Below are 12,142 nucleotides of genomic sequence, written 5' to 3'. Positions count from 1 at the left end.
GGAGAGATTTGACAGCCGGACCGGATATGGTGCGACTGTTTTGTGGATCGAAGAAACCCGGGAAATAGTTTTGGGGTTTTTTTAATCACATTTCTTAATTTCGTAAATGATAATAGTAATGTTATTAAAGTAAAATGGAGCACGAAATGTTATATATAAATTATTATTATTATTATTTATATAATATAATAATTCGCCGTTCGTTTATCAGAATGCGCTTGTACGCTGACATACAGCAGGGGGCGCTGAAGGCAGTAAAAAAAAAAAACTTAAAACCTTCGGCTTCATACTTGGAGAATTTTATTTTATTTATTTATTTATTTATTTATTTATTTTTATTGTCCTTTATTTCTTTTAGTTGAAAGAGGATAGTTGTAGTTATGTAACTATTGTAAATATTTGTTTAGTTTATAATCTAAAAAAAAAAAAACAAAAAAAACAAAACATGGAGAGTTGTGGTTGTTGCATTGACTTTGTTGTTGCAGACTTTCCACATGAAATAGTAAACAGATGAGTGCTGAGTTGCTGATTTTACCGTGTTTAAATGTTGATTGTAGCAGGTTGATTTTGGTGGTCCAGACTAAAGATACCATTATTAAAGTACTTGTGCTAAAATCACGGATAACTAATATCAGTGCTGATATTTGGCTACACTACTTACTGAGCAAATTTGGCAATTGCCCCAGGCCCTCAGGTACCCAAAGGCTCCAGGTACCCGCTTGTAATTTGTTTGTTAAAATAACTGCATATTTGTTTGAAAATATGCACTACTGAAGCGGATATTTTTATTTTTATTCTATTCTACCACTGCTACTTCTACTACTACTACTACTACTACTACTATTTTCCTATCTTCTTCTTCTTCTTCTTCTTCTTCTTCTTCTTCTCTTTCTTATTACTACTACAACTCCTACTCCTCCTCCCACTACTACTACTACCAGCTAATTTAGCGGGTTTGCGTCAAAATCTCGTGTTGAAAACTTTATTATTATTATTGTTATTGTTATTGTTATTGTTATTATTATTGTTGTTGTTGTTGTTGTTGTTGTTGTTGTTGTTACAGCTAATTTCAGATTCGTTTATTTGTCATATGCAAGTTAACACACAGTCAGCAATGCAATGAAATGTTATGGACGAGGAGAACCAATCAACTCACTATTCAAAATAATAAAAATAGAAAAAATAGATTAAATAACTAGATAGATCTATATACATGTGCAAGGTATGCAATCAGTACGACTATGTTAGAATTGGTTTGGCTTAATTAAGGAGAGTTAGGCGCAACTCTCGTTCTCGCGGTATTACCTTCAAGATTATTGACAAGGTAATTAGCCAGATGGGACCTCAGTAGTAGTCAGGCTGAAGAAAACAGACACCACGGCTATCAACGGAAAACTGTTCTGTCTTTTTTTTATTTCAACGTACCCACCAGTGGAAACCAAACAGCCCAGCGTGTCGCAGCATTCATCGCCGAGCCTGCTAAAGGTATTTCTTTTAAATAAATACACTGCATATTAAATGTGATTACAGAATCTGTTTCCTGCAGGGCAGGTTTCATCCCTCCGATGGTGGGAAGCCTGCTCACTGTTAATGCATCAATCTGATACTGTGTGCACACATTGCATCAACTATAATGATAAACAGGCCTGGTGTGTTCTAGGGATTCAATTTGTATTTTTTGGGACAATAGGGGGTCTTTTAACGCCGCATATTTGAATCAGTAAATCTAGTCGTGAATATTTGGTGCTTTGTGGGTGATATTTGAAACAGCCAGGTGGCGCTGTAGGTCAGTCACTCTGCTGAGCTGCTCGACCTTGGTCACATATCAGCAGCTCTTCAGGCACGTTGACAACTCTTTATTTTAGCTTAATGAAATCGATAAACATTGATCTGAGAGGGGGCTTCCATATTCCGGAGTGGGCGACAGTGTGGGGTTTCTGACGGCTCATCTACTTCTTATAATAGCATAAGAATAGCATTTACAGCCTTAACAAATCACAGATAAGATGAGAAAAGATAAGATAAGATGAACCTTATTTTAAGGCAATTTGTCTTAGGTCTATATATATATATACACCCAAATACATAACAATACATTAAAACAAGGGCAAACAATATAGGATCACATGACTTAGACACAAAATTAAAGCAAAATATAGCCTAACCTGTAATAAATGAACCATCTTATAAGATAATAAATACTATAATAAGCCTAAAAATGTGGAATTGTGAGCCCATAATTAGTGCAAACTTAAGCAGCTACACCCTTTGTTATATTTTGTTTTAAAAGGTTTGGTGGTCTTTTTTAATAATGTGTGTGATGGCCACAGTGTATTGTAGATGTGGTTCAAGTTGTTTAGTCTTGTAAAAACTCAAAGTGTTTATTGAATCAATGATCAAGTCATGAAATATCAAGAAAATGCCACTTTATTGCAGTATCTTCTAAAAAGCTTCATTTTAGTTTCAGAAAAAAATACATTTTATTTTCTCTGTTTTCTCAGAATGATTGCATTATAACATTAGAGGCATACTAAAAACTAGTGTCAAACAATTAATTCCAACCTCCCACCATTTTCAACATCTCATTAGTCCCATCCATAAGCACATTTTAGGCAAATAGCCCTGATCAGCACCATGGACAGCGCACTGCACTAATACAACAGGCTGAACTCTCCTGCTGGTGTTGCTTTATGGATGTTTCTCTGATGTTAGCTTCTTGGTTTTTTAAAAAAAAATTATTTTACTTATTTAACCTTTATTTAAGGACGTTGGTCCCATTGAGATTAAGAATCTCTTTCCAAGGGAGACCTGGCCAAGACAGTCAGTAGTGAGGAAAGAAAGTTGCAGACAGAGACACAGAGTGAGACAAAATACAAATCACAAGCACTAAAATTTGCATTTAAAGAGAACTAGTGTGTCAGTTGTACAACCAGGCAAACTAAAAAAACATTGACATCCTATAGAATCTGCATCTAAGTCTTTAATTTTGGATTTGAAAACATTTAATGACACCAGCTCCCAGAGTTTCAAGCCAATCTGCAACAAATTCCAGGCTAAGGGTGCAAAATACCCAAAAGCCCTTTTCCCAATTTCTGTCCAAGCATTGGGGACCGAGAGCATAAAGAGGTCCTGAGAACGCAGTGAGTACTGTCTGGTACTTTTCTGCTGATGAAAACACATAGGTAGTGTGGGAGCAGTTTTTGAGGCAACAAAAGCCTTTCCTCTCATTCTAAATGTCACATCATGTCCATCATAGTTTTGTAACACATGATAATTGGCCTCTTTAATACAGCTGAATTAATGACTCTTAATACAGCTAATATGTGATCCAGTCAAGTGGGTAATTTGCATAACTCTGTATAATTGGTAACTGGTATTCTTCCAGAATACAAATTTAGACCAACAATGCCACTACCTCTTATTATTCTGAATATATTAGGCAAATGAGTGAGAGATCATCTCATCTTTAGAGTGAGTGTGTTGACAGAACATTGCTGGACATCCGCAGCTGACTAATAGAGAGACAGACATAGAATTTAAGATCAATGATAAAATAAAAGTGAGGGGTTATAAGAAAAGAACGCATTGATTTAAGATTAGAATTTCAGTGGTATCAAATCAAAAATAAAGGAAGACCATTTTTTAAGATGGCAACTAATTTACAACTAGTGATTAATAACATTTATTTATACACTGATGTTTTTTAATATAGAATAGAGCTATCTCTGTTTTGTCTTTAGGTGACTAGAAATCCTTCAACTTTTTGGTTGAACTGATCATAAAAATCAAGACATATCCAGTTACTTTTGATTTGCCTTAGGGGGTACAGTAGCTGGCCCCTCTTCCCAAAAATTGAATGAGTCACAGTCAGATGCAAACTGAAATAAACAAGCCTGAAGGTGCTCATCGGCCAGCCTCCTTCATCGCTGACCAGCCAGCACTGTACAAGACAGCCAGCCTTCCTCTGATTGGCTCGGCCCGAACCATGAGATACAGCTGTGGGTGGTGGCCGAGAAAACGTCAGAGTGCCTGTGATTTTCCCTGCTGCTTCCAGTTTTACATGCAGCGATGATGGGAAATGAGCCTGCCCTGGCTTTCCTTAAAAGGAAGAGCAAAGCAGCGTTCAATGAAAAAGTCAATTCTTTGCTATAGGGCGAGTTTACATCACATTCTCCGCAGTGGCTGCTTTGAACAGCAGAAAGTATGTTGTCTTTATTTGGGATGTCAGATAGTGAACTGGAAAACAAATATATGACAGTTATCTTTTTTTGTGAGGAAATATTTGTACACATAAAGCCTTTTTTTATTTTCATACAATATTCAAAGCCTCTCATAGTGCCTAAGCAGTGGATTTGTTCCTTATCGCTGGGTATTGATTATGCAAATAATTACATGAAATAAGAGAAATCTTGTGTTTTTATTGTTTTAGAGGTTAAATCAGTTGACATAACTAAGTCTCCCCTACAGTAAAAAAAAAAAAATTGTCACAGGAGGATGTAATTTTTTATTCTTCCAAATTACCTTTACATTGTGACATTAATAATTCATGATCATAAAACAACAAAATGATTCCAGCCTCTGCTACCTCATCACTAATGATTTACTTTAATTATCTCTGCATGTTATATTACAGTATTAGGGGAAATAATAGATATATGGTTTGCATAAATTACATAAGTTTATTATATTGCACATTTTGGCGACAAGGCAAGGCAAGAGACAAAGTACAATAAAACACATAAAATAACATTTAAATACAAGTATAAATACCATTCAAGAGCAAGAGAATAGAAAATAAAAACAAGCTAAAATATACTGAGACATGTATGAAATACAAAAGTTGCAGTGCAGTGTAAGAAATGAATAAATATTTGACTCAATAAAAGGCAGCGAGCAACAGAAAAGTTTTTAGCCTTGGTTTAAAGGAATTGAGATTTGCAGCAGAAGTGCAGTTTTAGAGAGCTTGTTCCAGATATGTGATGCATAAAAACCTAAACACAGATTCCTCATGTTTAGTCAAGATGATTTTTCCATAAAACTAGTCTGTCTATGCAGTAGAAAGATGCAAATACTTTTGAAATTAGTACTTAAGAAACCTCTTTATGACTGTTTTATGCTGCCATTTATGACTGACTCTTCACTTCACAATTTTTTGCCTCAAAAAAGCAATGAACATAGTGGATTTTAGGTATTTTGGTCTTCTCATTCTCAACACAAAGTGCGTTGGTTGTTATAATGAATAACCTTCGTTGACCCTGAGGCCTCACAAATCTCAGATATTTTTTATTGTTACGATTTACGTTTGTGCATTTCAGTAGGATATCTGTTTAGCAATTCTGTTTTCTCACCCCCCCCATCCTGAGAGAAAAAGTTCATTAACATAGACAGGACTTCCTCACAACAGATCTAATGAGATACAAACTGATCCCCCTGCAGCCAAAAGAAAAGACCCTCAAAACAACAGCCCTAAAAAATCATCCGCATAATTATAAACACTTCCCCTGTAACAGCTGGTGAGCGTCTACACTCAAGGGCATTTGGGAAGTGTAGTTAATCCAATGATAATCTTGAGCGTGGTTTACACATATTATTGCTTTAATTGCTACGTGTGCTGTGCAATTATACTGTCACCAATTACATGGCTATAGTTTACTAGCCGGTCTCAGCATTTGGTTCTCTCTAATAGATGGCCTTTATCAACACATGCAAGTGAGGCAATCGAGACAATCGCTAATGGATCTTCCACTGGCATAATGAATTAATTATATGTTGTGAAGTAGGGTGGTGTGGTATAATGCTGAGCCATGCTGTACAGTAGGAGATGGTGGAGAGAACTGGGAGATCTAACATGAGGAAGGGACAGTGGGTGATGTAGTTGATGAAGGTGTGTGTGTGTGTGTTTGTGTGTGTGTGCGTCCACATGTGGGTCCAACCATTAGAATGCAGAGTGCATCCTCCAATGTGAGTCACCCCCCTCCCAAACTCCCCTCCCCACCCATCCACCCAACTCACACCACCAGCAGCATCTAACTGCAGTCACCGCCTAATATTACGCCTCTGACTTCACACCGGCCAACTGAGGATTCTGTTTCTACGGCAACATGCTCCAGACTCCTCCCCCGCCTCGTCCCCACCTCTCCTCCCCTCCCTCCCTCTGCTCCTCCACCCCCGCTTCCCGGCACAAACCATGTGACTTTCAGGAAGGCTTCTCCAACCTCCCCTTTATTGTTATTAACCCTCTCCTGACCGGACCGCTGCCAGAGGCTCCCCACAGCAGGCTGCCTGGCTGGCTGCTCGCCCCTCAGAGGTTTCAAAGGGAAATCAGACGCATTGCTAATCTCCCTGGAAGATCAAAGCAGTGCTTGATCTAAATGTTGGATTTGCATATGTTAGAGCACAACGGGATGAGTCAATATGGTTCTTTATGTTGTCTGGGACTCATCTTGTAATTGTTAACAAGAGGGTGGAAAGCAGCACCAGTCAAAAATTGTAAAAATTAACAACAAATCGCCTGACTGCTTGTTTGTAAAATGGTTTTGTTTTCCTCAGCTCTACAGAGTTTTAGATCTACTTTCAGCTGTTTTGATGTTCTGGTCCTCAAATTTGCCAGTTTGGTTCACTCTCACCATTCTCATTAATGTAATTTTCAGCTGCAGCAGGCAGCTTTTGCAAAAAGCTCTAAAAATCTGCCGTACTGTACTGCTCAGCACCAAACTACAAACTAAAGGGCCCTGACAAACCAAGTTAATGGTTACCTGTGGTCATTGTCAAGCTTTTGGTGAGCGTCTGCTGCCTTGGTTTTGGTGGTGTGTCCTACAACGTTGGCATTAGGCAGCCCTTGTTGGCTTTTCTTTGGCTGATCCAGCATGTTGATTCCTGTTGAGGATGGCAAAGCCTGTCAGTGACTGAAATCACGTTGATTAGCAGTTCAGTTCAGTGCACAGTAAATATCATTTGTTTTTTCAATGTTGTGTTCTGCTAACTGGCTATCCATCATCTTGAATCCAACCCGTCAATTGTCTGTTTTCCCCTTTTTTACAAAATACCTCTTCCTGCTGATAGAGAGAGTTATTTCCACTAACGCAGTTGGAGAATGTATGTGTCGTTGGTTGTAGTCTTTGTGATGCATTCAAGTGCAACTTTTTTGGCGGGGACTGGTTCTTTGATGTCGATTTGTTGTGTCCAGGCATTGAGTGACTAACTGGTGAAAATAGTAGTGGTGTAAAAAAGTATAGATATACTTGACTATCACGATATTTGCGATGCTGTTTCGAATTTCAAAAATTATTGGAATGGCTTTTAATTAAAAGTATACAAGCAAAGATTTGTGGCAGTGGTTCATTTTGTGCTGTGTTAGATTCCACTCCAACATAACAACATGCTGCTAGTGTCAACACAAAGAACACAGGCCTATGACACAGGCATAAACGGCACACCGTTAGCACTGACAGTTTTGCTAAAATTAGATTTTTTTTAAATTGAAATTCATCAAAAAATATCAAATTGTAACCCTTGTATTGTGATATGTATTGTATCACTGGATTCTTGCCAAAATGCAGCCATAGAACATCACGGAGCATTTAGCAGCCTAGGAGCCGTATATTTCCCTCAGGAGTTGGTGGAAACCAAAATAAAGTTAAAATGAGAGTATATATTTGGCCACAGTTACGACTCCAAATCAATGCTGATATTGTTCAGTGTTTGCTGGATGTTGAAACTGCTAACAAGCTCACTCCACCAACTTAAAAGCTGATAATAGTGTTTTGTGCCCAGTTTTTTTTCGATTGCCCCCGACTGGGCTAGAAAATCAGTTAATGCTGGCAAATTCAGAGACGTTGTAAATGTGCACATATATAACTAAAGATACACAAATTTGTTTAATGCGTATCCAACAAGTTTTCTGTCAGTTTTCTATCATGACGTTATCTTTTCGCTCTTGAGTATGCGGTGCTGTAATGCAGGCACGGTTGAATGATTCAAGGCGTAAAACATCCTTTATAGAGTTTTTAAACGGAAAGAAGAACCTTGGCGTCCGGTGATGATCTCACCTGAACATTGCCTCATTGGCTCAACTGTTTCCTCAGCATCCCGTTGGGAGATACATCGGTTGTGTATGTGTGTGCATGCGCCTGATCATGCGTGCATGTGTGAATGGATGAACTTTATGAATGAAAACTCTTCTTCCTGAGCTGTAGACAGGAGGTGAGATCATCGTGCTGAAATGGAGAATCCCCACCCCCCCCCCACCCCGCTTTACCCGCCCACCAATACTGGTTGGCGCCAATCTTAATGAATCCCATCAGTGGGCCAAAAGTAGTGGCAACCTGATTGATGACAACACCGTCAAATATCAGCCTCCCCCCGACAGACAGGATGGGATCACTCCGTCCTGTATATACACACAGACATACAGAAGCCCACAGATACAGGACACACGTACTGCGTCTTTCATCAGAAATATGCAACATATCTCTGGTATTCTGCTGTTAGCTTTCAGTCAATATGATGTTGGAGCAGAGTGCCAATTATCTTTGCCTCTTTTGTACACTTTCCCTTCAGGAACAGATTTGAGTGGATTTGATGATTGGCCACCTATTCAGCAGCGTGTGAGTGAAAGTGACAATGAGTAACACAAGGGGCTCTTGACGAGGATCCATAAATAGGCTCTCCAAAGAGCCAGGAGCTGCCCTCCCCCTCATCCCCTGAACACATACACACACTCTATCCCCTTCCCCTCGTTACCGGACTGAGACAATCTGTGACCATTTGGCACCGAGCCTTTCACAACATACCGTACACTCACAGTCAAAGGCATGTATACACACATGCACACACAGCATTCCTCTTGACATCCTTCACTGCAGGCTTCTGTTAATTCCCTCCTACAGATTATGAGGCGTGTTGCCAAACAATGCAGCATTTCACATCAGCCATTCAGTACATGCTGTACAGTCATTACCTCAGTAGTCGGATTAAGGTCCTGTCCACAGGTACACGGATAATTTGAAAAACATTTTCCCCCATGGTTTAAAAAAAAAATCTGTCCACTTGACCTTCATTTTACAATATAAAATGCAAGAAAAAATTAAAATGCTTGCTAGCATTAGTTGTCTTTTGCAGTCCCCATTTGTTGCAAGGGTAGTAAAGAGTACAGGCTAATGTTACATTTTTCAAAATGATGAGTGGAGATCTCATCACTGTTGATTCTCCTTTGATAAAAAGACAGAGGAACTCATTTAAAGATAGAAGTGATGTCCTGGACATGCTGAAGTTTTCCTTCAAATACTCATTGACAAGAATCCCACTCTTAAAATCGTCTCTTGAATAATTCGACTGGGTCTAATCCAAAATCAGAATTTCATGGCGGACCCAATAATGCTGGGCACAACTGACGGCTTCATTTATCCATGATGTGTTGCAGCAGTAAGTTTAAGTTTAAAGTAATCATGAGTCCGAACAGTGAACAAACCAGTGGTCTGCCATAGTTGGTGGTGTTTCTAGCTCATTACATCGAGCAACAATTGACATGCATGAATTAATAAAACGAGATTATCATTTCCCAAATGCTTAATTCCATGTCCACACAAGTTCCTTTTAGAGTGCCCGCCACCTTGCTGTTCAGAGCAGAGTTGTCTCGCCTTCAAGCCTGCAGCATAGGTAGTAACAGCACCGAATAGACATCGGTGTAAATGGGACAGCCAGCAGTACAGAACCATGGACGGGACAAATGTGACCTTTTGACAATGTGTTATTTGTGATACTCACCATGGGAAATTTTAAAAGCAGCCAGCAGAGGTTAGTGGCTAACTCAAAAAAGAACATAAACTAAAAAAGTCCACAAATTAGGTAAAAAAAAAATGAAGGAGGGGAGCGGCTCCTTACTCTGAGCTGAGGATGAGATCAGCTCAGAGAGTAAGCCATATGACAGGGGCAGTAAATGATTGTTATTGCCAAATTATGCCATTGTTATTGTTAAGAAAGCACTGCAGATGTGCATGTTACATGTCTAGAGGCCGACGCTGTTGTGTTAAATGTCACATTCGTCACACCTCATATGCTTCTGTGATGCTGGCATGCTATCAAAAATCACACACTGGACCTAAATTTCAGACCTGCTGTTTGGTTCTGCATAAAAATGCAAAAGCAGCATGAACAGGGGACTTCCAAGTGGCCCTATACCATGATCTTTGTGTATAAAGGGCTATGGATACACAGTATCCGGAAATAAAAAATTAAAAAAAAACATTTTTAGTGACATAGAACTCATTCACAAATATCTGAATATTGGTAGACAAGGACTTAAGCTTCATAGCTCTAATGGTCTGCATTTTCTCTTATATTATAAGACGGTCTTTGCATGTATGCAATAACATGAGATGAGCTCTTTCTGAATCCACTGTGCAATCTTTCAAAATCAGTGGGAGCTCCACTGAAAATGTTCTCTAAAAAAGCTGTCACTTTGTAGATTTGAGGTTTTTATCTGATAAGGAATGATACCCTGCGGCATTCATTCTGTGCTTGTTTCTGCTGGAGTAACCACAACACAAGCAGAAGCTGTGTGTCGGTGGACATCAGAGGCAGCAGCACAGACCCTCAGAGGACTGAACATCCCCGACCAGGAGCCATCCTGCAAGTACATGTACCGATAAATAAATTATGAAGAAAGTTTTAAGAAAAAGATAGAAATAGCACAGAGGACGTGCTGCTTCATTCAGACCGCCTTAAGACAGAATTCTAGATATGGATGGCACAAAAAAGCAAGAATGATTAAAGTGCACTATTTCTATTTCATGTGATATTAAAACCAACGTTAAACATTTATAAACCACATTTTTGGCTTCTTCGAATATTCATTTGGGAACTTGAAGATAATGTGTGTGAAATTAAAATGCAAATGTTCAGAAATCATTTTTAGAAATGCAACAGTTCTCTGACAGTGCCCCACTGTGATGGTTGTACTATATGTTGCATGAAAGGCCGCTAAACATTTAATTACCTTATGAAACAGGCCCATTATTATTCTGCTGTTGCTCTTTGTTTTCCCTTGGTGGGTCTGAAATTGTAGTTATGAAAAATGTCTCGTGGTGCGTCTGTATCACTCAACACAGAGAGAAAGAGAATACAAAGCACTTAGAAAAAAATCATTTGGCAAAGCTTCATGTGGAGGCAGGAGGTGGAGAGTGACTCAAAAGATGAATAAACGAAAACAGAAGCAGCCAATTTTTTAGCATAGGTATCAAACAATATTTTTTTATCTGGATTTCATAGAGCTCAGAGGAGAGGAGGAACTGAATTATTGTGCACTGTGCAGCTTTATCAGTCTCACATGGTTGCTCTGTGCACTGGTTGGGGTTTCCCCCACTGTCTGCAAGCAGCGCGATGAGGTCATCGTTAGGGTTTAAGCCCAACACGAGCTTAATCTGGGAGATAAGGGCTGGATTTGGATTTAGCACTCAAAAAGGGTCATGTAACTACAACCATTATGACTGTCACAGTAAATACGCAGCTCAGACATGGGATCCCCAGCTGTTCCACAAACGCACATCTTCCCCCGTGTCGGCCAAATAGTTTGACTCTTGGAGGATTCTGCTGTGTTTACACTGATTTCATGATCTCCCAGTTGGCCTACAGAGTTATTCTGGCAACCATTCAGGATTTCTCTGACTCGAATGTGTGAGCTGTGTGGTTTGGGAGGAGTGAGTGAGTCCTGTTCTCTTTTAAGATGGACATATTAGGGCTAGCACAATATTGGATTTCCAATACATGATTATCACAGTCAAAAGAGTTTAAGATAATTATATTATCGCAATATCTGTAGAATCTTTTTTTAATGTTATCAGTCAAATTCATCTTTTACTTGTAAATTACTCTCAACATACAAGTGTAGAGAACTGGAGAGACACAATATTAATGGACGATAAAATCATGTGTATTATCAACATGATATAAATATTTCATTATTTTAAAGGTCCAGTGTGTAGGATTTAGGGGAACTCCTTTGCAGAAATAGAATTTAATGCAATAGGTTTTTTTTATAGTGTATAATCACCTGAAAATAAGAATTGTCGGGTTTTTGTTACCTTACAATGAGCTGTAAATTTCTACATAGGGAGCAGGCCCTCATTTAAGGAATCTGTCATGT

The 12,142-nt window shown here is 38.8% G+C and overlaps 1 protein-coding gene across 1 annotated transcript in view; it reads left to right on the top strand.

The window, feature by feature from the left end:
• The first annotated feature begins 1,455 nt into the window (after window positions 1–1,455).
• Window positions 1,456–12,142, top strand: part of LOC121951036 (mitogen-activated protein kinase kinase kinase 12-like) — a 32,569-nt gene continuing 21,882 nt past the window's right edge. Inside the window, exon 1 of the mRNA XM_042497214.1 lies at window positions 1,456–1,485. The gene's annotated coding sequence lies outside the window, so the exon portion shown is untranslated. The remainder of the gene's footprint in view (window positions 1,486–12,142) is intronic.

Source organism: Plectropomus leopardus, chromosome 2 (assembly GCF_008729295.1).
Source record: "Plectropomus leopardus isolate mb chromosome 2, YSFRI_Pleo_2.0, whole genome shotgun sequence".
NCBI classification, from domain to species: Eukaryota; Metazoa; Chordata; class Actinopteri; order Perciformes; family Serranidae; genus Plectropomus; species Plectropomus leopardus.
The sequence above is the reverse complement of the archived record's forward strand: the minus strand, read 5'-3'. Positions and strand labels throughout refer to the sequence as shown.